The sequence below is a fragment of the Acanthaster planci genome, linkage group LG16 (genome assembly GCF_054643075.1).
Source record: "Acanthaster planci isolate LZ-2023a linkage group LG16, COTS_SCS, whole genome shotgun sequence".
Taxonomy (NCBI): Eukaryota; Metazoa; Echinodermata; class Asteroidea; order Valvatida; family Acanthasteridae; genus Acanthaster; species Acanthaster planci.
The window spans coordinates 5,864,005-5,891,150 of record NC_141792.1 but is presented as its reverse complement, the minus strand read 5'-3'; positions in this window follow the sequence as shown (position 1 = coordinate 5,891,150).

Genomic DNA, 27,146 nt, shown 5'->3' with positions numbered 1-27,146 from the left:
TATGTACAATTATATCAAGATTCAATTTATTCTATGTAACGCATGATCATAATTCCGTAGTATAGTTTCGGGCATTTCAAATTTACCATGTGCAATAGACCGTATTCGCAGCGTCCCCAATTTCAGTCACATTCCCCAACGTAGTGTATTTATTTGAAAACGTTAAATTCAAAGAACGACTATATTCTACGATTTCATTCCGACCCCCAAAATCACCTGGTATCATCCCATTACGGGTTTCAAATTTAAATTGTACGTTCAGGAATACGACTGAAATTGGGGACGCTGCGTATACGGTCCAGTTGTGGTCAGTGGAATTTGTTAATAAATATTTGTTAGCAGTTCTTGGTTCAAATTGTTCCACATCGTATTTCTCATTTATACATTGCAAAACCATTAAGGAAACAAGGAAGATGTTTTTCCTTCTCAAATTGGAATTTTCGCCAACTACATGTAATAAACGAAAATTTGTTAAATTGACTAATGGATGTACAGTGTAACCTGTAGCTCAAATCGAAGCTTATTAATATGACTTAATATCTTGGAAATTAGCTGATTCCATGTTGTAAAGTTTGGGCCAGCGGTGTGAAAAAAGCATGGTTAGAAAAAACTGAAGGACTGAAGGAAGAGTCGTGGGATAGATGAGGAAGGAGAGGGGTGTAGAGGGCAGAATGGAGGATGAACTGTCAGACAAAAGTCATGAGAAAAACGGATAGAAAACAAAGCGTTGCAAGCCGGCCGGTTCAGTATGACCGCCGAATATCCCATGTTCACCGATAAAATCTGGAAGCAAAGTGCTTCGGTGGAGCGCTTATTTGCATACTTTAACTAATCCAGAATACAGTAGAAATCGCGTACCAACAAGGTAATGAATATTTATTTTACCGTCGCCTGCAAAAGTTTCTAAACGATTTTCTGCCGTTAGCCTTGTTCTGATTAGTCCACAATGGTGACGTCACCGTTACCGACCGTACTCGTCGATAGCTATTTAAATTAAGAACAAGAGTGTTGACTCGGGTACAAAAAAGGCCTACTGGGTGCATCCGTGCTTGTGTAAAAACCTATGGAAAACTCGTGGAAAACTCGAAATTTTGTGCGTCTTCTGTACGGCTTTTTGCATATCTTTGTATTCTAAAACGACACGTCTGCAAAGCCGACACACAACCTGAACAACCTAAACGTACAATCAGTAAATGGACGTTTAATTTTGCTCTGCGCCAAAAAAACGCCGCTGCGCGTATACGCTGCACATGAATTTTGCTGTGACTTTTTTAATCGGATTTTTGTCGGTACCCCACAGCCCTCGCATTAGAATATCGATATAAAGAATAGTGCACATCAATTTGTAGAGCCAAATTTTCTACCCTATTGGTCTTCGTCGCGGCGTGGAGTGCTGGTTTGAATGCGAAAAATTCCACCTTACGGTTAGAGCTAGCTGAGCTGGCTGCGGGTACGCAAGTCGTACGTGTAAGCCATTTGAAGCTAAACCAAGCGAGATATGGGACAGAGGGTATCCCCTTTACCTGTCCGATCCCTGTACACACTCTTGACTATTGTTACCTAACACATCCCCCTAGAAGTTTGTAAAGAATTCCTGAGATTCCGATCAAACAATGACCAACACAAAGCCGGGGGGGGGGTTTCTCCGTCCTATATCTTGCTTCAAATGTTTGAAGCAACAACCCGCTTTTGTCACTGTTTACTGCCTCACTGGAATCTCATGAATTCTTGTCATACATCTAGCACGTCAGTCTGTTAATTAAAAACGATAGTCGAGAATGTGCAACACACTGTAACTATGTTGGTGCATGCTAATCTGTCACCGTGCTCACCTGATCACGACATTGCTGGCACAAACAGGCAGAAACGGTGCATTGCGCAGCAGATTCATGCATGTCATGTGGAAACAACTCAAAATGCTGGATAGGTAGGTTCCCAAATATTAGTCGTGGGTGCTGTTTCATTAATAGTACACGTCTGTAGCTGGGCCCAGCCCTATACTGGCCTAGTAATACCTGTATTATGTTAGGCCTAACGTTACATGCATTATAGGCCTAGCCCTGGGCTATATGAGTTATAAAAAGGTCGAGGAAAGGTTATATCTTACACTTGTTCGACCACTACTAAAACACGGCGTGGCAGCATCGAACCCATATAAAACCTGTCATCAGGAGGCAATTGAGAGAATTCAGCGCAGGGCAACGCGCTTTGTTCTCAGAGATTAGTCTCGGAGGAGTAGTGTCTCCAACATGTTATCGTCGCTTGGATGGGAGAAATTAATTGACAGAGGGGAAGCTCACCAGATAACCAAATTCTACAAGATCATTACTCAATCTATTGACATTGATGCCTCTGACTGTCTTCAGCCAAAGTGCAAAGATCCAGGAGGGGGAATAATATTCAATCCAGCATACCATCGACATTCTCATCTGTATTCAAGAACTCTTTTTTTTCCAAGGACCATCAAATTATGGAATGATCTGCCCCAACATGTTAATGATTCTGAGGACGCACAAGACCTTCAGACAAAATTATTACAACTGCATAGTTGATTAAGAATTAGACGCCGACCCTCCCCATGACCTCCTAGTCAAGATCCCCAGAGGATGTTTCAGGAGCAAAATAACCAAGTACCAAATATGGTCATGTCGTAACTCTACAGGCTATGAACAGCTCTGCACATTGCAGAGCCAGTACGCAACGCCCTTGCGATGATAAGCGAAGTTGGAACTTTGGGCAATATTATACCACTTCATCTAGATGGTTTTGGGCTTCACAACTCTGAGTAACTTGGGGTGAAATTAGCCAACTATTTGGAAATAAAAGCCGACACACTGAGTGTAGGCAAGTGATATTTCGATATGGGCCATCTCCTTTTTTTTTTTACTAACGTACTCATGGTGCGCTGAATAGTAATGCACGAATGACAACAGATCGTCCTCGATCGGCTTGTCGTTGCCTGGCAACATGCTTTGAGACCCTGACTAATGTGAAAGCGTGCTATTGTTTTCCAGCATGAATAACTACTTAATGGCGCCAGTCACTCATGATTTCCCTTTCCCGCTGCCTGTTTGCCAGCACAAAGCCGGAGTTGTTCAAAACACGAAATGTGTACGACTACTCTGAGAAAATTACAGAAAACCTGTCAACATACACCTAATGGCATCGAACGTAGGCCTACAGCTGTTTTTGCTGACTTTTTCTAGTTGTCAGTGTGAAATCGCTCTTCGGGAGCTTTCATTTGTTTACGTACCTTTCGATTATACCTCAAACGGGGAGGGAATCTATCTTCTCGGTGTTGATGCGAGGATACAGAGCGCCTATGATGCCAATGGAAGCACTGTGTACACGGTCGGTGAGTTGACCATGCATCAGATCTACTTAACGACCCGCAATAACTCTGTCTCTCTTATCTCCCATCTTCTATATTTTTGCCGTGTTCAATTCATCACTGTAACCCTAAACTAACGCAAAGTGGTAAATTTGTGCTAGCTTCAAATTAAGCAAAGAATTTACAGGTCCCGTAATTTTCGTTTTCCAAAACATTGGCCTATAAGTCTCAGGACATCTTTGTTTTCAAGGAATGAAACCTCTTATTGATTTCCAAAGTGAGAAGAAATTTTAGTTAAAGGCTGGTTACTATTCCAAAAACATACGCATGGACAATTCTTGTAAAACATTTTACTCTGAATCGTATATCCCAAATCATGCGCAGGTGTTCCACTTCTACGAGCGAATGCATATGCTACCGGTGTAGTCTTTTTTATTCAACGTGCGTCCGGTTCGTGTAACGTCGCTTTAATTAAACCACGTCTACTGCACATGGTCAGAGTTGTAGACTCGAGTCACTTGACTTGCACTCGTGTCGGACTCGAGTCGCAATATTTTGGGACTCGTGACTTTGACATATAACTATAGGTTTTTGACGTGTGACTTGACTTGGATTTTCAGAAAACGACTTGTCACTTGACTTCGACTTGCAATTGCACATAGACTCCATCCAATAAGTTCTTGACAAAAAATGTATTATGTATTTGCTCTTCCTAGCGCCCTGCGCTGTGTGGATGGTTTGTGACAAGTGAACACATGGATGTGAGGTCAAAGAGTCTTGGGGATTTCAGTCCAGTTGCAGAAAAAGTGTGTGTTAGTTCTCCTTTCACCTTCACTTCATTTTCTTTTTGCCTTTTTTTTGCCTTTCTTTTTGCCTTTAAAGAAAGATTCTGCCAGGATCAAAACGTCAGGCCCTCCATATTTTGAGATGTTAGAGTAATAACAGCATCGAGGTTTGATCCGAAATGGCAATACACATTGGCTTAAAATACGAATTCTTTTTTTGGGGGGGCGGGAATCACTAGTTAAAACAATAACATTTAACTGCTGGAAGAGGTTCAACATGGTTCAGGTTGCGTGTTTTCACGTTCAAATTGTAAACCCTAAATTTGCTATCTGGGAAAATTTCTATGAAAAAGATTGAAGAAAATTACATCATAGTTCTTGTCATAAATATGCAAATATCTTTAGCATAAAACCAAAAAGGCATTACATTTTTGTTAAAATTGCAATGCAAAAATTTAAAATAAGGTTAATTGAAACCCAAAGATGGAAATTCAAGGGTTTTTAGTAAAATTTCTAAAATATTTCTATTTCCTGGTTCCTTTAAATGTGGAACTTCTGGTTGCTTTTGGTTATTCTAAAATAAACATAGCCAGTATGACAAATAACAAGGCCCCCACTATTACAGTCTGTTGTAGTGTACCATACACTGTGGTGTCAGTCCCATTTGGACAAAAAGACATCCGTGAAAACAGCCCTCGTGGCAAAACGCACAGTGTAGGTATAGCAAAATAACCCCCCATGCCTTTGAATATTCCTTTTTATTATTGAATATCACTTGCACTTTGTCAGGTTGTATTGTGATTATTTGCTAATAACAATCAGCTGAATGAACTAATACAATCAGACTCCTCAACAAACCTTAAAACTTTTAACTTTCGGTAATTTGATAGTACATCATCGGTTTACGTTTCTTGCTGAGTGGATGCAGGCAGGCTGTACAACTAAAGTTTTAACTTTTGTCACTCTTATGAGAATTACAATTCTCAAAACTCAACTTTATAAGGTATGTGCAGTTAAAGTGCACTCTTCAAGTATGAAGCTTGAATCGCTTAGTGATGTATTTCGCCTGTCTACACGATCATGTCCCATTTCCTTGTCCTACAGGTGAAAATTACGTTCATGTAGTCAGTTTTTTTGGATTTGACAAACCCGTCCTTGATTCAACGAGCTAATCTACCCGCCAAGGGACTTGACATTGAATTATGTGGTGACTTTGTTGGTATAGCTGTATACGGGAAGCCGGGTGTAGTGATGTTATATCGTACCTTTAATCAACAAACTGGTAACTTCCCGCTTTTGGCGAAGGTAAAAGGTGAGTTGTTTTTTATTCTTGCCTTTAGTAATGGTGCTTCTTCATAATTGCTATCATTTTATGTATTTTTTGGGCAATTTCAACAGTTCATAAAGTCGTTCAAGTTAATACCCTTCTCGTTCAGTTCTACTTAAAATCGATACTCCCTTTAATTATCAGTTAGTCTTTAACCCTAACCCTACATAATACTACAGATTACCACTACACATGACTTTATTGTTCTGTGAAGCCATAAGATACAATAGATAAGACAATGTACATTGTACCATACAGTGCTGTGGCACTATGAATGCATGGCTTTATTGTTTTCTGTGCGAGTAACAATGGAAGTAACTTAGCCAGAAGTAGTAATCTGTAGCGCTAGGTCCTTCAGGCTCAGACTGTTAGTATTTTGTAGTACCGTGTAGTGTAAGCCAAACAGTATGCTTGGCGGTTAGGGTTAAAAGGGGCTTTAGCTTCCTTTTATTTGAAGTTTCATATTTGTACCAACGCTCTGCATGACATAATGCTAAAAGGTTATGAACGCTTGTTGCGCTTTATTGACAGAAACGAGCATGAGATATCAACGGTGGTTTTGTATTTATTTTGTATGCAAGCGGATCAAGCCATGCATGCGACCTCCTGGTTTCAACCTACCTTAATATCCTACCCTCATATTTGTAAAGGGCTTGAATAAATAGGATAAAATTGTAACAGTCACTGAAATAGCAAAAATTGGAAGTATTGGTCATTTGCAGACACATGGCAGTATAGAAGAACTTACATTAAAGGTACAGTCCCATAGTTTCATCTGTCCATGAAGTAACTGACAAAATTGTTGTTGAAAAGCATAATTTGTTTAAAGAAAGTTATGGGACTATGCTACCTGTGGAATAATTCCTTAAGACAAACTGTAAATAAAAAAAGAAAAAAAGGAAATGAAAGGTCATTGCCAACGATAATGTCCAACGACGCATTGTTTGAAAATTGCTGTTATAATTCGTTTTTAATTCGGTACCGGTACTGCATGCACAAGGAGTTGATGTGCGCAACAACTCGTGGCTGAAATCGGCTAAAGGTTGAGAGAATAATATTGGAGAGGCTGAATGAGGATGCAACGCAAAACATGACTCTACAACTTTTCATTTGAATTAGAGGTCCTAGAATAACGTTTTCTTCCGATTATACAGCCATTACTGAGCTTAAATCTCACGAGATAAACTGTAAATCACTCTTCTTTACTACTCTGGTGCTTTCTTTTGCCTCAAATGAACTAAATTTTAATGCACAAATGACAAGTGATGGGCAGTACTTCAACAGAAAGATTATAAACAAACTCATACATATTCGCAACTTAATTGAATAAAAAATATCGATGTAATGAAATTAGATTAAAATTTCAAGTTGTTGTTTTGTGGCGGTCTCCGCCCTTATGTCGTATCCATCATGGATACGCTTTGGTTGACCATTCCTGGTTCCATGAACAGTGCACCTTAATTAACTACTTGCCGTAAGTTTTTAGTATCAGATGCGTCTTCTTAGAGTACAATGGGTTGTATGAATAAAAACTAGCAAATGCTATGAAGTTCAAGCAAACAGTAAAAGCATTTACTGAGAAGTAAAAACATCAAGAATAAGCAATTGCTTGAATCTGTATGAAAAAATTTCCTTTACTTTCAGCATCTGCTTGTACAAATAGTAACAGATGCTTTATGCTTGTGGCTGACTTCACAACCGAACGGTTTTGCACGATAGGGCTTCCATTGTCAGCACGTACAGACACACACAGTGCAGCACGGTGCCGTATCTTGAGACCTGAGCATGGCAAATAAGCACGATGGCAGTAATTTTGATGGCAAAAACCTTGATGAAGAAAATTGCTCTGTCACTCTCAAATCGGTACAACTGCCTGCATCTGGTTTCTTGAGATTCCCTCCTAGGAGGGAAAATTTTTGGTTGCAATAACGTTCGTGCTTGAGCGATTAATCATTTAACTGTGGTAGTTTCTGATATAAAGAGAGAGCACGGACGCGTTAGTCTGGTGTCAAAGATGGAGGAACATGAACAGCAAGCTGAGACGAAATATTTTCCAAGGAGATACGTGCGACTCTAATCAATGCCGTTATCAATCATGGACTGACACTACGAGAAGGTGGACTGCAAGTGAAACCAAATGTTCCCAAATCGACTGCGGCGTAATAGTCATTTGAACATTTCAACTCAAGAATCAGTGAGAAGAATCCAAGAATCCACGAAGCTTTTCGATATTGCCGCCACGTCGCTTTTAGGTCTCAGTTCACATTGGTGCGTTCCCGAGTAGTTTTCCCGTGAGCGGTCACAATTCTTGCCTTGCGCGTGAGAGGGGACCTACCTGGTGGGCCAGTACTTGGACATCGCTTTGGTGAGGGATCTAGCTTTATCAGCCAATCTATGTGATTACGTGAGAATCAGTTCAATAACAATTGACGCCTATTTAGGAGTCACCTTCCTAGGCGTGGTACAATAAACCATTCTGAAGTTACACCAATAAATGCGTTCCTAGTTTAACCTTAAGACTAGTGAGAGTGTGAGTGTTTTGCTGATCGTCACCAAAACCACGAAGTAACACAAATCTATAGATGTGTGCGCGCTTCAACGCGTATTTTATAGAAATGTGCTATTTTCTTTTTCACGAAGAGGCACAAATGTCTTGCATCACGCGCTCCGTGATTTGCCGTAATTAGAAATTGACGTTCTCCGTAATTTACACTCTTACGAGTATTAAGAGCATTTTTTCCAGTTTAGTCACCCATTTACGGGTAAAATAAAATGATTTTAGACATTTAAAGCTTTTTTTTCTATGCTCAAGTCACGGTTTTCACGAACTGGCTCAAAAGTGAAGATGTGTGTCAGTTCATTGTGTTGGTGACGTGATGTGCTGCGGTGCGTTTTGTGGGTTAACCTGCGACTTGCGTATTTCAACAACGCATACGCTCCAAACGCGCCGATGGCGAGACCTTCCTTTACCAACCCAATGGGTGCAGTAATTGCCCCCTTTAAAGCGGGGATACCTATCGAGGCTGATGTGGCACCCAATGCTTCGACTCCGTATTCTACGTAATTGAGCGCGGTGAGCACCCGTTTAATCTTTTTGTAAGAGGTTTCTCAAGTGTCACGCTCTCGTAAGATTTGCTATTTGATGTCTTCGATCTTTTGAATCCTGTAACTTTTGTTTCTGCCGCATCGTTTTTGTAAGAGTCGCCGCTGTTTAACTCTAGCTTAGCGTATATATTGGACTGAATGTTTGTTGTCATCTCTCTTTTATTATATATGCGTTTTAAAAAATGTCCAGCTCGATCTGTTTAAAAGGTCTAACTTGATCTGTTTTAAAAAATGTCTAGCTCGATCGTAATTTTGCCTTCCTTGTTGTTGCTGACTTCTTCTGTTTCGTTTCTTAACGAAAATTCAAAACTTGTTACATGTTTGTTTACAAGTGGTTTAGCGGTGGTTGTGCTCGGATCTCACACGCTACACAACACATGTGGAGGTTGCCTGTTAAAATAATTAAAATGTTTGTTTATTTCTCGACAGTGTATCCAAAGCTGCTTAAAGGGGTTTATATTTATTTTTCCTTTTAAATAACATTTGGAACGAGTCTACCTCTTGGCAAATTCAACAACTTACCGACTTCTTTGCCCAATCGCAATCTGAGATTTTCATCTGTCTCCATAATTGTAACTAAATTGGAGTCTCGGTGAACTTTAAAACCGACACCCGGAATGGCGTTTTTAATTAAATTGAAATTAAATTCAACCAATCCACGTTGTAAAACCCTGGTGGAATGACCATATTCCCAGGATCTGCACCTTGCAAAAAATCTCCGGGCGTTTCTCTCTTGTGCAACAGCCTTATGATCGGGGCATTATTTAAACCCGTAACTAGTCTAAAGAAGCATACCAGGGTTCGGTTTGAGTGGCTCTAATGGCTCTCGTTCTTTCGCTGGTGTTGTCGTCTAAAAATCCTTCTTGAATAAACTCCAAGGCGATGCGGCGGGCTTCTTCATAAATATTGATTATGCTTGAGTTAAAAGTATAAGATATTCTATTGCTTTTGCTCGATCTTTATGAATTCCTTCTTTTATAGATATAATCTTTGCAAGTTTGCTTTTTGTTCGTTGAGGTCAGTTATTTTTGGCTAATTGAGGCGTCAATTACATCTAGATTCCCCCCTTCATAAGCTTAAATATAATCTCTTACAACGTCATAAAACAAAACCTCTGCAAAGTGTCTACCTCTAATTCTGAGAATGTCACTGAAGTTGAAGTGCTTCTATAACATCCATATTGATAGATGTTACCTCAGCATGTTCTGTTGCGCTTGATGGTGGGGGTGGGTCGGGTATTTCACTCGTTCCGCAAACTCCGCTTGGTCTGGTTCCCGGTCTACCATTTGTATATGCAGGCCTTCCTTCGACTTGAGTTTGTTATTCGATTTCGGTATATTTTGTAATGTTAAAATGTTAAAATATAAGCTTATTTTTTTGGAATTGTCACCTTTTAAATTATCAATGTCATTTCGTAGTTTAAACGTCTGCTCGCTTTCGGTCAAATAAAACAGTGCGTTTCCTTCTGATTTGCCGTCTAAAGTCTATTTTACTATAAATGGTTTTAAAAGAGGCCTTTTTCAGATATAGTATATATTTCATAACGGCGTGTTATAACGTAGAAGCAAGTGATAACAACCAAAAGAACGGAACAAACGCAAAAATGGTTGTGTAAGACTTCAACAACCTTTTATTACAAGACACACCCTTTTATACACACACTACACTACTTAAACCATTCAACTGCCAGTGTAAAGCAATGAACGGAACCATTGTCCAATCGGCATCTTAGTTAGCTACATAACAATTTCAGGAATTTGTCAGGTGAGTGTACCTCTCTATAACATGTACTTATTTAAATCACACAATACCACATTTCCCTCTTTTTTTCAATTTTAACGTAATCTCAACAACGTAGATTAATCAATACAAATAGAAAACTTAAGTATCATCTACACACCATACTACTATTAACCAGTTACACAATTCTCAGTACATAACTTGCAATCAGCATTAATTTTAACCTTAACATTTCGTCATATCAATAATACATTAAATAATCCTTGGCCCACACAGGCAACTGTTTCACCCTCTTACTACGTCTTAGTTCATTTCCCTTAACCTCAGGTACATCTTTATGTTTTTTCTTATCAAGAGAATCAGTTGATTTTTCTTCCTTGTCCCGACTTTCTTCAAATGGAACAAAATCACTAACTACTGGATCGTTAATGGGTTCACTGGTTGGTTTAGCCAAAATCAACTTATTCACGTTCCATTTTCTCCTGTCACTTGTCTGATACGTACAAGTGCTCAGTTTCCTTACAATTTGAATGGGTTCACAGTACGGTAATTCACCTTTAGGTAAAATACCAGTTTTTCTAACTCGTACCTAATCTCCTTAAAAAATTGCACTTCCTTCGCTTTCTTCCTCTGATCAGTGTACTGTTTGTATTTACGTTGCTTGAGCTGCACTTTTTTGCCTTGTTCTTTCATCAACCTGTTTAGTTGCTTTTACGTTCTTATTCATTTTCCATCCCACAATATCTAAACCTGTTTCAATTTGTCTTCCATGTAACAAAATTGAAGGTGCTATGCCAGTTTTTGCATGAGGAGTGGCTCTATACACAGAGAGAAACTCATACATTGCTGTTTTGCAAGACTTGTTTGAAATAATTGCAGTTTGGATTGTGTTTTTCACCACAGCTTTGAAACGTTCAATTGCACCGTTACCTTGCGGATAATATAAAGATGAAAAGTATGCTTAATACCTCTCAAATTCAAAAAATCTTTGAACTCTTGAGATTTAAATTGCACTCCATTATCCGAGACAAGTTCATCAGGTTACCCTTCTCGGCTAAAAATTGTTTTTAAAAATGCTATCACTGTGCCAGTGGTTACCGATGAAGCAAATCCAACTTCTGGCCACTTGCTATAATAGTCAATCAAAGTAATGGCATATTTATAATCGTTTGTAGCTCGATTAAAAGGTCCAACAATATCTATTGCAACTTTACTCCATGGCCTTTCTGGATATTGCACTGGCAGTAGTGGAACAAATCTCTGTTTGATGCTTTTGTCATTGTATTGACAAGTAACACAATTTCTCACAATGGTTCTCACTTGTTTATCCATTTTGGGCCACCAATACAGTTCTCTCAAACGTTTCTTAGTACGAGTGATGCCCTGATGCGATTCATGAGTCAAGTTTACAATAATTCCTGTAAGTTCTTTTGGAACAACGATTCTATTGTGTCTCATTAACACACCATCACAGACAGTTAGTTCATCTTTAACCTCGTGATAAGGTTTCACCATCTCTACTTCAAGTGGATCAAAAGTTTTAACTTTCCTTGGCCATCCATTTTCAACAAATCTGATAACTCGTTTTTGTACTTCATCCTTTTGTACTGTTTGTTTCAGTTTTTCTACAGTCACACTTTTACACATATCTTGAAGAACTACTTGACATATTATTTCATCTTCCGTGTCATACTCACATTCTTTAGCTTTAACCGGTAATCTTGACAACCCATCGGCAACTTTGTTTTGACTACCTCTTTTATATTGTACTTCGAAATCAAACTACATAAGCCGACACGACCAGCGAGCAATACACATGCCACGTCCATCTGTATTTTTACTAAGTAAGGTTGCTAAAGCTTGGTGATCAGTTCGAAGGACAAACTTGTGACCCCACAAGTACGTATTCCACTTTTCACATGCCCACACACGTGCAAGGGCTTCTTTTTCACTTACAGAATATTTCTTTTCTGCATCAGATAGACTTCGGCTTGCACATTCTACAATAATTTCACTTCCATTCTTCATTTGTGATAGAACAGCACCTAAACCGTACATAGATGCATCAGTTGTTACAATTGTTTCTAATTCTGGGTCATACATGACTAAACATGGACCTTTACTCAATTCTGACTTCACTTTGTCAAAAGTCTCTTGAGCAACAGCAGACCAAGAAAATTTAGTCTCGCTTTTAATCAGAGATCTTAATGGTTCAACAATAGTTGCAAATTGAGGGATGTATTTTGCAAAATATCCTGGAAGTCCCAAGAAAGATCTTAGTGATTTCTTGTCAAATGGAACTTGAGCATTGACAATTGCTTGGAATTTGTTGTCTGGTTGCACACCTATTGCGCTAATGGTGTGGCCCAAAAATTTCAGGCTAGATTTAGAAAATGCACTCTTTTCCAAGTTGAGTCTAATGCCATACTTTTGTAGTCTTCTGCAAACATACTTCAAATTTTCATCATGTTCTGCCCGAGTTTTACCAAACACAATAACATCATCCAAATAACACTGAATTCCTTTCAATCCATTCAGTAATATGCTCATCATTTTCTGAAATGCTGATGGAGCCGACGACAAACCAAAGCACACTCGTTTGTACTGAAATAAACCTTCATGTGTCAAAAATGCAGTAAGTGGTCTAGATTCTTCATGCAGCATTAGTTGGTGGTAGGCAGCAGTTAAATCTAGCTGTGAAAAGACAGTCGAATTTCTCAATTCACAGAGTATGTCATCGATTTTTGGCAAAGGATACTTATCAGGTACAACAGCTTTGTTCACCTGTCTTAGGTCTGCACAGATTCGCACATCTCCAGATTTTTTATATGCAACTACTATGAGCGAAAACCACTCTGATGAATCAATTCTTTCTACAACACCTTGCTTTTCAAGTTCCTTTAACTTCGCAGAAATCTTCTCCCTTACTTCAAAGGGTAATCGGCGTAATTTTCGACTTACTAGTTGCACATTCCTATCAACTTTAACCTTGTGAACGAAACCTTTGACACTAGGAAGCGCTTCTGACTGATCAAACAGCTCACTACATTCGGCAGTAATTTCAGTTTCGATTGACTATTTCGTATCAACTACAGGTTCATTTACTTCATTACATGATAAAGTACCACCGTCAATATTAATATGTAATGCCTTCATCAAATCTCTTCCCATTATATCTGTACCTTGTTGAACAACATACATATTCATTGTAGATGCATAGTTGCCATACTTGACAATGCATTCAAAACATCCCAAAATCTTTGTATGCTTCGTAGGCCTAAATAATGAAAGCGTTTGATGTTCAACTGGAGATTGTAATGCGTCAATCAGAAAATATTTGTCAAATGTTTTCCGTGTCAAAATAAAAACACCAGACCCTGAATCTACCATGAATGAAATAGGTACACCATTTACCATGGCCTTGCATCATACAGGATCAGAACTCTGCACAGTATCGTCGATCTTCATCACTTGCACGAAATCCTCTTCGTCACAGTCATCTGCAATTTGGTGAACTTGTCTACCAGTCCTTCAGTCTTGAGTCCCGCTTCTAACAACACGATCGACAGACAACGGCAAAATGTCCCATTTTACCACATTTGTTACAAGTTTTGTCTTTGGCTGGACACGACGAATCATTAGCGAGATGGTTAAACGAGTGCGGCGTTTCCGTTGTTGAAACTGGTCGGTTTCTTTACGTCTAGGCGTAGCTGTTCGTGATTGGTCACGTTTGACATTCTTGGTGATTTTATTTACCAAGGGATTGTTCGCTTGAGAAAGTGAACCCGCCGGGTTCTTCGCAGGTCCGCAACACCTTCAGGTGATGAAAGGCGACACTGTGTCCAGCCAACCATTGGCGCCCCGTCTCCCGCACATGCGCAATAATCTCAAAATCAAGGAGGAATAAACACTCTAAAGGGAGAAATTAGACATTGACATTACAATTATGGATGTCTTTTAGGACTGAATGAGAGAAATGTTTTTGCCCAAGTAATTGTGTGAGATTCATTTGAGCGTCAGTTATACCTAGTGTTTTCTGGAGGGTCTGTCTCTGTGCATTGAACTTATTACACTCAAGCAGGAAGTGTTTGACATCATCGATAGTTCCGCAAGAATCGCAAAAATTATTGGAAGTTTTTCCGATGTTGTAGAGGAAAGTATTAAGTCCTTTGCAGATGCCCAGGCGAAGTCTGTGTAGTTTAATTTCTTGTGTACGTCCTTTGCCCCATTTTGTAAAGGTAAAGGAAGGGTGAAGCTGTAGGTGCTTAGAAGGGTCTATATTTGGGACGGACTTTTTCCAATTATATATGAGATCCTTTTTAAGACAGCGTTTGATTTCGGTGTCAGAGAAAGGGATGTGGTGGTCAACATTTGGTTTTTTGTTCCTAGTTTAGCTAATTTGTCAGCTTTTTCCTTGCCAGGAATATCACAATGGCCCGGAATCCATTCGAATACAACGTTTCCTTGGTGCTGAATATTAATGAGGGTATGTCAAATGTCACAGACGATCTTATTCTGGGGCAGGGGGTTTGCAATAGCTTGGATGGCACTTAAACAGCTACTGAATATACAAGAGTGAAGTGGATTGACGGTTTCTATCCATTCCACGGCTAAGAGGATGGCGAAAAGTTCAGCTGTGAAAATAGAGATACCGTTGTTAAGTCTGACATTTTTGGAGTAGTTAAGTTGGGGAATATGCAAACTGCAGCCAACTGTGTTGAGATCAGGATTAAAAGATCCATCAGTATAGATCCGAAGTTGTTTGTGCCAAACCGTATTAATAACTTCTTTGCTGATACTTCCTCGCATGTTTGGGTCGCCATTGTATGAGATCCGGGAAAAGATTTCTGTAGATATGTTAGGATTGTAATAGTGCCAATATGGAAAGGTGTTAGTCAAAGGGAAAGTAACAATATCATGTTTAGTAGTTCTGGCTTCAAAAGGAGTTTTGTGTGGCGTTTGACTCCATTTCTCATTGAAGTAATTTTTTTTTGCCAGTTATCTTGATCAATATACTGATTTGGATGGTTTTTGTAAGCCTTTATTTTGATGCTGTAAATGTCACTCAAGAATTGACGACGGAGGTTCAGTGGAGGGTCGCCACATTCTGATTGAAGCTTGAAGAAAGGAGTACCTTTGGAGAGCCCCTGTACAGATTTTAAGAGCTTGACATTGTATGCTGTCTAATTTTTGTTTCATGGTAGCGGAAGCGGAGTCGAAAGCTTCTCATCCATATTCAAGAACTGGTGTGATTAAAGCTGATTATAACTGATAAAGTGTCATGTAATCAGCGCCCCACGTGGTTCCCGCTAATACAGCGCAGGTTAAGTTTTCTTTTACATTTCATGACAATATCTATATGTAGTTTCCACGTAAGTTTGCTGTCAAAGGTAACGCCCAGGAATTTGGCTGATTGTAAAAATTGGATCGAGCTGTTTTGGATAGAGAGGGAGACGTTAGTTTTCTGTTTGTTGGTGAAAAGAACTGCAACGGTTTTAGGGTAGGATAATTTGAAACCCCATTTTTCACACCGAGTGAGAATATTATTAAGACTATTTTGGATTATTTTCTCAAGGAAAGAGATGTTCCTGTTAGACTTCCATATGGCTATATCGTCTGCATATTGGGAAACTTTCACGTTAGGAAGGTGCTGGGAGAAATCGTTCACTGCAATGTTAAAAAGCAAAAGTGCTGACACTGCCTTGGGGAACACCATTTTCCTGGGTTCTTTCAGTAGACAGAATATTGTTGGCCTTAACCTGGATTTTTCTATCACAGAGACAATTATCAATCCAGCGTGTTATTCGCCCATATATGCCCTTGGCTTGGAGTTTAATTATGATCCCTTTACGCCATAGCATATCGTAAGCCTTCTCAAGGTCAAGAAAGACTGTTAAGAGTACTTTCTTTGTTAGCACGGGCTTTGTTAACTTTTGTTCTACGTCCTTTACGAAAGCCGCTCTGTTTCTGGCTGAAGAGGTCATGTGTTTCTATATACCACAATAAGCGGGAGTTAACCATGCGTTCCATTAGCTTGCATAAAGTGGAGGTGAGAGCCATTGGGCGGTAAGATGAAGGGTTGGCTGGATCTTTCCCTGGTTTGAGTGTAGTGTCTTTCCACTGCTTAGGGCATTGGGAGGTGTACCAGATCATGTTGAAGATGATGAGTAAGTATTCCCTGATTTTAATGGGCAAATGTTTGATAACCGTATTGCTGACTTCATCTTTTCCCGGTGTTGTACATTTGGAAGCATCAATGGCATGATTCAATTCGTCAATATTGAAAAGTTCATTAAGGACTCCATCATTGTTGTCTTGAAACTGCTTTCCGCCTCTTTTTTGGTGTTGATGAAAGAGGGGTTGTAGTTTTCATTGCTACTGATTTTAGCAAAATTATCAACAAGGGTCTCAACTTTATCTTTGTCAGTGACAACGTTTTTACCATCATAATTAATGACCGGAATGTTGGTCTTTTTGTGAGAAGGGTCAATACGTTTAATTTTGTTCCAAATAAGTTTAGTATTAGTTCTCGGCTTAAGGTCGTTGCAAAATTGTTCCCAGTCTTTTCTTTTTGCAACTTTGATGGTTTTCTTAGCGATAGCACAGGATCTTTTATAATTGATTAGATCAGATGGGAAACTAGTTTTTCTCAGTTTTGTTTAAAGCCTCCTTTTTGTTTTGCATAACTTTCTGACATTCGTCATTCCACCAAGTGTTAGGTGGTTTGTTTGTGCGACTAGGTTTGGTTTTAGGTATAGAACTAGTCATTGCGAAATCAAGTTCATGAATGAGGTTGTCGTATATAGCGTCGATACTGACTGTGCTGTCTATACCCAGCAAGAAATGAGACCGAGGGGTACCCCCCCCCAACATGTCCAATCCCCATACACATTCCAGACTATTGTTACTTAACACATCCCCCAAGATGTCTGAAAGGAATTCTCCAGATTCCTGCGAGACAATGACCAACACAAAGTAGGGGGGGTTCTCTCCGTCTCATACCTTGCTGCATATGTCTGGCTTACTGATTAGACAGTTGCATTCCTTTGCGAATTTGCCCCAATCAGCTTTTTAAGTGACCACCGAGGTGTAGAGTGGTTAGTGCTTTATAGATGCGACGATTAATTTCAATAGTGATTAGACAGTGATCGCTCCCCATCGTGTTATTTAGAATGGCCATTTGCATTTGGAGGCTATGCAAGGGGAGGCAAGGGTGATATCTATACAAGAAAGGAACTGCGTGACGAGTTAACTCTGGTACCTTCTCCAGTGTTAGGACAGACCAAGTTGTTGTTAGAGATAATATCATCAATAACTTGTCCATTATGATCAAGTTTAGAGCTACCCCATAGTGGGTTGTGACCATTAAAGTTGCCACAGATTATGCAAGCCTTGTCAGTGTTTCCATTGATTTGGTTAAGTGAGTTGAAGTCTCGTGTGGAGCAAGGGTTGTAAGCATTGATGATGTTAATTTTATTTTTACAGTCATCGTAAATTTCACCTATTTGGAGATCCAGAGGGATATTAAAACCCGTTTTGTATTTGAAAGCAACTCCATGTTTTACAATAAAAGCACATCCACCACCACTTTTTTGTTTGAGATGTTTCGGTCATGGCGGTATACATCGTAGCCACTTAATCTGAAATTTTTATTCTCTCTCAACCAAGTTTCTTGGACGCAAATAATGTCTGGTTTCTTGATCGTAGGCCAGGAGTAAATTATTTCTTTTAGTTCCTTTTGATGAGCCAGAAGGGATTGTGCATTCCATTGTAAGATAAGTAAACCTCTCATCAAAGTGTAAATATTCATGATGTAGCGTTTTTGTTACTTTTGGGGGGTTGACTTGTGTTTGACTGGTCAGATGAGTGTATTCCTGTTTTTGTTTGATGAGATTTCGACGCATCTGTTTTATTTGGGCTGGATGGAGTCTGTGGAGTTGATCTGCGTCTGCCAGGTTTTTCTTTGTGTTTTTTGAGTCCTCCAGGTTCGGGACGAAGATGGTCGATAAGAGATTTAGTTGCAGCTACTCCCTTATCTTTGTTCTTGAGGGTATCCATTATTTGCATTACTCCGGTGAGTAGTTGTAGAATATTGACTGCGCTACAAAGGCACTGATGCGTGGATTCAGTTCATGTTGCAGTTGCCTGTTCAGTTTGGGTGGTGGCATCCTTTCTTTGTTTCGAGGGGAGGGTAGTTTAGGGTTGAATAGGTCTGCTGATCTTAGTTTTTGTTCTATTTGGGTCGTCACAACTTGTGGATTTTACCTCAGGGGTCGCCATTGGTTGTGTTGCAGGAGTAGATTGGGTGGATGATGTGTTTGGGTTTATTGCGATGTCTATTTTAAGAACCTTTGCTGCGTCTGCATATGATATACTGTATGAAACTTTGATTTTCTGGATTCGTCTTTCTTGTTTCATAGTATTGCACCCTGCATATGCTGATGAATGTTGCTCCCCACATCTGCAGAATTTAACTTCATCCTTCTGTGTGCAGTGTTCGTATGAGTGAGAGCCGCCACAACGAACACATCTAGTAGCGCTACGACAGTTATTTGCCACATGACCAAGTCGTTGGCAGTTAAAGCAACGGATGACGGGTGGAATGAAAGGCTTGACTCTGAAGTTTTCATATCCTAGTTGGAAGGTTTCAGGGATGGTGGGAGTATTAAAAGTTAGGCAGACAGACAGACTTGTCTCCAATTTACCATCTTTTCTGCGCATTAGACGCTTGACTTCTAGGATACCTTGTTTCTTGCAATCTTCTAGAATTTCTTTGTCATCTAGTTCAGTGGGGATTCCAGTTATTACACCTTTACTCTGGGTTTCTGATTTTGGAAATTCGGTAGTTATAGTCCATTGATCAAGTTGCGACATGGCTTTGAGTTTTTTTGGCCTCGGCTGACGTATGACATCTTACAGAAATGCCCCCTTGATTGCTTTTGGTGACGCTTTTCACGAAGTTGCGACCTAGGAAGTTCAAGGCTTTAGCAATTTTAATCGGGCTAACCTTAGCAAGTTTGATGTCGGGGGAATTAATGATGACCAGTGTAGGTTGAACTTTGATGTTTGAGTTCTGAATGAGACGGCGTTTAGGTTGGGAGTTTTGTGGAGGGTCACTATCTGAATCTGTGTAGACGTCGCTGTATGTTATGTGCTGTCGTTTACGGCTTTTAGGTTGAGACTGTGTTTCATTTTGGGCTTGACTCATTAAATCTATCTAGGGTTGATCGTGATCTGTCATCATTCTCTTGAAGACTGTCATAAGACCTTTGATTAGATTGTGATAATTGATCCCATGAAGTGTCTGATTCCATCTCATCTTCCATCTTGGGGTGGAATCGGCCTAAAGCGGCCTAGAAAGGGGGAAAGCTTAAAGTTTAAAACCTCCTCATAATGAGATATTACTTACCAGTTGAAGTAGCAACACAAGAATCTTGAAAACTAATCAAGTATGCCAAACGAAGGCAGTCACTGGCTGACAGAGATTCTAATTTTCGTGCGCTCTCGAACATCCAATCCTACGTCCGGTCACGGCAAAATCTTCGCGGGTCTCTCTAACAACTTTTATTGCAAGACACACCCTTATATACACACACTACACTACTTAAACCATTCAACTGTAAAGCAATGAACGGAACCAATGTCCAATCGGCATCTAAGTTAGCTACATAACAATTTCAGGAATTTGTCAGGTGAGCGTACCTCTCTATAGGCCTAAACATGTACTTATTTAAATCACACAATACCACATGGCGTCGCTCCAGTGTTTATCAGAAACTTGAAATAGGTCTTTTACTTTGTCTGCCAGTTCTTCTAAACAATTCTTGATAACAGACGGCTATAAGAGCGCGAAGTCGTTTGCCTCGAGAGATCTTGCCCCGTAATATTTGGTTTAGTTTGTGTTCTGTGCAACCCGCTCGTTCTTCCGTCAACTGAATGTCTATTTGTTTGTGTATTTTGTTTGTTTTAGATTTGGGCATTTTTATAAACAAAAGCTGATTGTATTTGCCACCTACGTTTTCTACTTCAAAGTTTGTATAAGGCTGTAATCTTCTGAAACAACCGTAACAACTGACAAACCCGTCTTCTATTCTTGTATTTACGTGTTTACAGATGTCTTCTTTTACTTCCACATATGCCTCTGGAGGAGGTTTTTCGTTAATTAAAGCATAAAGCTTTCCAAATTCGATGGTAGGTAATAGCTAGTCATTGTCGTTTATAAATACTTTTTTGTTTAAGGGTGTGGGGATACGTTTTAAGCCGTGAACCCCAAACGCCTCGGAAGACCGCTAAAAACAACGGCCTCCCTTAACTTTACACCAAGCAGTTTTATTAATAAAATTAAATGAACTTTGCAAAAACCTAGCTCTGAGTACGGTTTTAGCTTCAAGAACTCTTCGCAGAGAGAATCGCACTCACGAGAACGACTCTGTAAATTTGGCTTCAAAACATCATCGCTATTTTTAAAGTCGCAAGTCATGCTTGTGACGTAAGCCCTCTTTAGTCAAACTGGAAAACCATCCTTCACGTTGGGGGTAGTTTTCTGTGAAACAAAAAATAAAAGCAGTTTAATACTCTTCTGTTTTACTAACTTTCCCCAGCATATTTATAATGCTTTCATTTAAATGTGCAATCGAGTGATTTTCCAAGTTTGCCAGAGACACGTCTGATATTAATACTTGCCGGCACTCAAACTAATGCACAATTTGTCACAACTGTTATATATTTAGATGATAACTGATATATTTTGCCAAACAGAGACACGCCAGCCAACTCAAACAAACACAGTACTCACGTTTAATCTTCATTCTCATCCAACGTAAAAGTCATCTCGATAGAGCCGAGATAGTACTCTTGCAGTCGCCTCGATAACTTACATCGAAATGATAGTTCCTGCTTCATCCATCTCATTTTATAATGGGAGGATTTCGCAACAGCGTAAAATGAGTCACTGTAAATTACATGTACACCAAAAATGAATTCAAGTACCCATATTGAGCAGAATCACCACTAAAGAAAGAAATTTCGCTATGTCACTGTGAGATTCCGTAATGTACATGTAATAACTGTGTGCCAGTTAGTACCACTATTGTGCAAAGAACTTCCGCATTGGAAAAACCCAACAAGACTCATTGACCTTGCTCAAAAAAAAAATTTAAAAAACCATTCCGCTTGGATAGACACACATACAACTGGCTTTGTGCAACACTGTGGATGTGAACTCTGATGTTAGTTAGGTCGTGTGAGACTGGCTGGCAAAAAAAAAAAAAACGAAAACAAAGAAAACCCTCGTTATCCCAAAGATAACGAGGATTACAATCAAATCTTTAATATGTAGGCCTAGTAACAGTTCAATCTGCTTCGTCTATTAAACGAGCATATGGGTGTTCATCTAAATCTATAGCCACTGCTGGATGAGACACAGTTATCTCTACATCTTCGTCATATTCAATTCTTTAAGTTGAATTTTTCTACATCTACATCCAAGTCAGATTCTGGGTCGGGATCATCTTCTCTTCTAAATCTCAGTCTTTTATAACAATCGTAGTCGCTGTTATTGTCGTATGTAAACATTAAAAACGGTAAGCCATGTAAATCTTTACAGTTGATGCAATAATCGCAATCAGTACAGTTATCACAACTGGTGCAACAATAACAACTGTTGCATTTATTGCAGTTATCACAATGCAATCTATGCATTTGTCAGAACAATTACAGTTCTCACAGTGTCTACAAGTTTCGCATGCGTCACAAGATTAGTTACATTTTCTACAATCATTACATTCATCGATATGATTTGAGTTTACACAATGTTTACAATTGCAAGCGTCTGTCATATTAATGGATTCAATTGTGTCTTTACAAAAGTAACACTTAACGTTGGTTTTTCGGTCTGGCATCTATATCTTGGTTTGTGACACGTTTTGATTTGATGGCATTCTTATTTGTATTAAATACTTTTATGTAACAATTCAGAATTGATATCATTTTTATTGGCGCTTATGCTCAAAGAGTAGAGGTCCTAAATTTATTTCGCCCTCTATGGAATTTCATAATATTTGTGGATTTGTTTTGTCAGATTCAAAGTCGGGCGAGGAGGTTGTGGAATTTCATAATATTTGTGGAATTTCATAAAATTTGTGGAATGTCATAATAATTTGAATTTTTTTGGTTTTTGTGAGGGGTCGGGTAGGTATAGGAGGTTTCATTTTATGCCAGGATCGGCACTTCCCTACTACTGCTCTCCAGAGAAAATCACCCCTCAAAACAGTCATGAGGCCTAAAAATAGAGCAATTTGGAGGGCCCCTGTTTGGCCCAATACTTTCAGAAATACAATCTGGCAATCCCGCTTATTCCATCCTCCTTAAACAACCACCCAGTCTACGTGCCACGAAATCTTATAATAGCAGAAAATATGAAGGCATTTAAGGCAATGGAAGTGCATTTAGGACATGGTAAGAAGAAAATTAATTCGTACGTTCGGATTACAATTTCGTACGTAGCCACTGGTGGAGGCCACCACAAAAATCTGCGATAGCATTACCGTGGTCACCGGATTCGTTCTCATTAAATCAGCCAGAAACCTGACTTGTGTTTGCTTGTGAAAACATTTTAGTTTGAGGAATTCAAACATTTTGTGAGGCCAAGTGATTTTTTTAAACACATACACATTACACCAAATTGCTTGTTATAATGTAAACAATGATAACCTCAGCATGCGTTTTATGATATAAATATTTATTGTAGCCCCCTGCATTGACATTTGCACTGACCAGTACAGTTGATAGTGGTTTTATGCACCCCCCTATTTTTTTGAACACTGTTTACCAGTCTAATGCTATTTAGTACACAGCAGCAGTGGTTCCAACCAGTTACATAACACTTCCTGTAGGGCACTGCTGCCATGTGTGGGTGCCTTTGTTCTCTTGAGTCATTCTGACTCCATGCTTCAGAGCAGTAACATTGGCTCCACACCATAGCTTACAGTGTCCGTCTGATTTCCTCTTGTTTTACAGGTATGTTATGATCATTAATATTTTTATGAATGATGGGAATAAGGAACCTCTAAAATTTGTATTATGCACTGAAGATACTGTACCCGCATTGAAGGATTTAGCATTAGTTTTTATGCTTATTTTGATAACTTTGGGCACTTTGTTTCTAACAAAGCAAACAGGCAGAACATGCCGGAGGACAAAGGGGAATTCGGTCCTCTTGACCCAAAGTGTTTAAATACTTGTGGATATGTTGCTTTGCCAAGATTGAGCCAGATTTTGGTTTGTAGGGGCTGAACTTCATTTGTTCCCCTGGCTTTGCCTGTGTTTTTCCTTGCTACTAGTATTCTTCTTTGCCCCTAGCCCTTGAAGTATTTCTTAAGTATTTCTTAAGTATTTCTTAAGTATTCCTTGCGTAGACTTGACTTATGATGCTGTACTGATTCTGAATGCTCATGATTTACAGCTACCGTTGAGTAATGATTCTAGGAATGATTTATATCATTTGTAATACTTGAGAAGCACACAGCCTTGATTTGGAGTTGTTTTGCAGTGTTAATAGCTCTGAAGAAACCATTGTTTAGACATCGCCTCGACCATGTGTGTGTGTGCAAGGCCTGGTCAAAATTACCCATGCCTTGATGAGAACCAATATTCTAGTGATGTTGAACATGTAGTGACCATGCTGGTCTGGTGGTCTAGCACGAATTTAATAGCAGAGTTATTTATAGTGCTCAGTACTTTCATTTCTCTATTATTGATATTAACTTCATGTATTCAGTATTGTGTAGAATGCGGCTGAGTGATATACATTTATTTCTATTAAGACTGTGAAGGATCAGTCCGATTTTACTTCAGTTTTGTGTCTATGTAAAATTCACTAGCATGTGGACCAGAGCACTTTTTAGCAATAGTTAAGACCACCTATCTCAGCAGGTGGCATTTCTTTGTTCTAGAGCCCTGTAGGCAGGCATGGCCTGCATTGGCATGCGGTATGATGAGAGCATGGGCAAAATCACTCATGCATGATTAACTGTTTACTGGTTGACTCATCGCTGGACTAGACCCTGTGTTGACTTAGGCCACAGAATCGATACTTGATTATAGTGACTATTTACATGTACTGTACATGCATTGTGGCCCAAGGAGTTGGTATTTTTATCGATACTGGGATCGAATTTAGGATTTAGGGTCTTTTATTATTGTTTCACCATTGCTGTTACTGTGTGAACTTCCAGCATTTTTGCGAATAATTCGTTAGACGATGATGGTTATTTTTCATTGCAGTGTTAGTTCTAATTACTTTCCTTGAGAAATGAGATACCGTTCTAGATTAATGGTAAATTTCTTTAGATTATTTTGTAACTATGTTTTGTATTTGTGTAATCATTCTGACTCCATGCTTCAGAGCAGTAACATTGGCTCCACACCATAGCTTACAGTGTCCGTCTGATTTCCTCTTGTTTTACAGTGCTCTGGAGTCTTCTTTTTTTAATGTGCACTTCGTGGTAACCAATACCAGGTTACCGTGGGGTTGCAACATTTGGCGACCACGAAGGGATGGGTGTTGTTGTCCCTTGCGCCAACGGGGGATGATTGGTCGCACCCGTCCAGAGACATGAACCAAGGCGGCATGATATAGGAGGAGAAGAGACTGCCCGTGAAGCCACTACTTGCTGCACAAGGGTTGCTACTGGCTGAGAGAGGTGAAAGGCCACAGGGAGTTGACAAGGGGTACCAGCACAAGGGATTGAGCCAGCCGGACTGACCTGGAATCGCCATGGCAGAGTCGCCGCAAGAGCTATGTGGCCAGTTGATGCAGCAAGTTGGTCTGCTGTCACAGGCATCTCTGATAAAGACCTGTGACCATTTGGGGTTGACCAGCTCAGAAGATGACAGCCCCAAGTTGCTGCTGAGGAGGATCAACCGCTACCTGTTGAGCGATGAGTTGGAGCAGAGAGATGACGAGGGGATGGCCACCTATACGGAATTGCACGATTTCCTTGGGGCAATGAGTACCACTGGTGGATCCCAGACGCAGCAGCCAGAGGCATCCAACCCCACCCTCAACAACGTAGTGAATGGTGCCCCTACAGCAAATGCCACTACGACAGCAACCAGTGCCCCCACAGTGACTACGAGTTCAGCAGCAACCAGTACCCCCATAGTGACCACTAGTTCTGCAGTAACCAGTGCTCCTTCAGAAACCCCGCCCCCAGCAAGTCTCCTGAGCCTTACGAGAAGAGAGTTTAAAATCTCTGGTCAGATCGGGGAACCAGGTCAAAAAGACCGTCTGTCATTCTCGAGCCTGGCCCACCAGATTGAGAGCGGACGGGCCCGGGGACACTCCGAGCGGGACATCGTTGATGCAGTCATCCGTGCAGTTGTGCCGGGGTTGCCCTTGCGCAGCTACTTGGAGGGCAGGGCGAACCTGACATTGCCAGTTCTAAGACAGATCCTGCGGTCCCACTATCGGGAACAAGATGCCACCGAACTGTTCCACCGGTTATCCCGCCTTGCTCAAGACGGTCGGGAACCAGCCCAGAGCTTCCTGGTACGCGCTATGGATCTGAGGCAGAAGGTTGTGTTTGCCAGTCAGGAGACCGGTTCTGGCCTCAAATACAACCCCACCCTGGTACAGAACATGTTTGTACATGCACTGCTAACTGGCCTGCGCAGCGATGCAGTAAAGGCGGAGCTGCGTCCTTACTTGCAGAATACCAGTATCACCGATGAGGAGCTATTTGCCAAGCTGAATCTTGCTGCAAGTCAAGAGGCAGAGCGACAGGAGAAACTGGGGACCAACAAAGGACGACCAGTCGAAGTAAGGGAGGTAACACAGAGTGACGCCCAGACACAACCAGGCAACAAGGGCAAAAGACAACCAAAGCAGGGCACTCTAACTTCAGACATCGCTGAACTCAAAGCTGGCATTGCAGAAATCGCTAATGTTTTGAGGGGAGCTCAGACAGCACCAACTCGCCAACCAGCAAACTGGAAGACCGTGGCAACACCTCGAGCACGGGGATGCCAACTCTGCCAACGGGATGGGAAAGGAGACACTTGTGACCATTGTTATAAGTGTGGTTCAAGCGAACACTATGCACGAGGTTGCCGTCGTGGAAAATATCTGCAGTCGGGAAACGCCCAAGGGTTGCTGCCGAGGGACGAGCAGTAACCAGATCTCATCCTCAACAGCAGTCCCAACCCTTCCAAGTTTCCAAAGTGTCATCAAAACAGCAGGTCAGCAAACTCGTTGGTGAGAGATGCCTGGTAAATTGTTGGATCAACAGTGTCAGGGCACGAGTGTTGTGGGATACTGGGGCCCAGGTATCTATACTCCCCACCGAATGGAAAGAATATCACCTCCCCAGTGTTCGCACAAGACCCCTGAGTGAACTACCAGGAACTGAAGACCTCGACTTGACTGCGGCGAATGGGACCAAGATACCATTTGAGGGTTGGATTGAGATTGCCTTCCAACTGATGTCTGGACCCAGTACAGCCATTAAAGTCCCGGTTTTGGTGACCTCTGGAACCACGGGGGTCCCCATCATTGGCTATAATGTCATCAAAGAGATTGTCCAGAATGACTCGGAGGGAGTCTCACCCATCAACATTGTCCGAACGGCGTTCCCATCAATGAGAAGACATGAGGTTGAAGTCCTCGCTCACCTGATACGAGATGACCATGCAGAACAACAGGCAGATGTCAGGGTGGGCAGACAGAACATAACTCTCCCCAGCAGGGGCTATACCTACGTCACAGGCAGAGTACGATCAACCAAACCCATGGGGGAAACCACAGTCCTCTTTGAACCCGCAGAAATTGACCAGTGGCCACCAGAGCTGGAAACTCCAC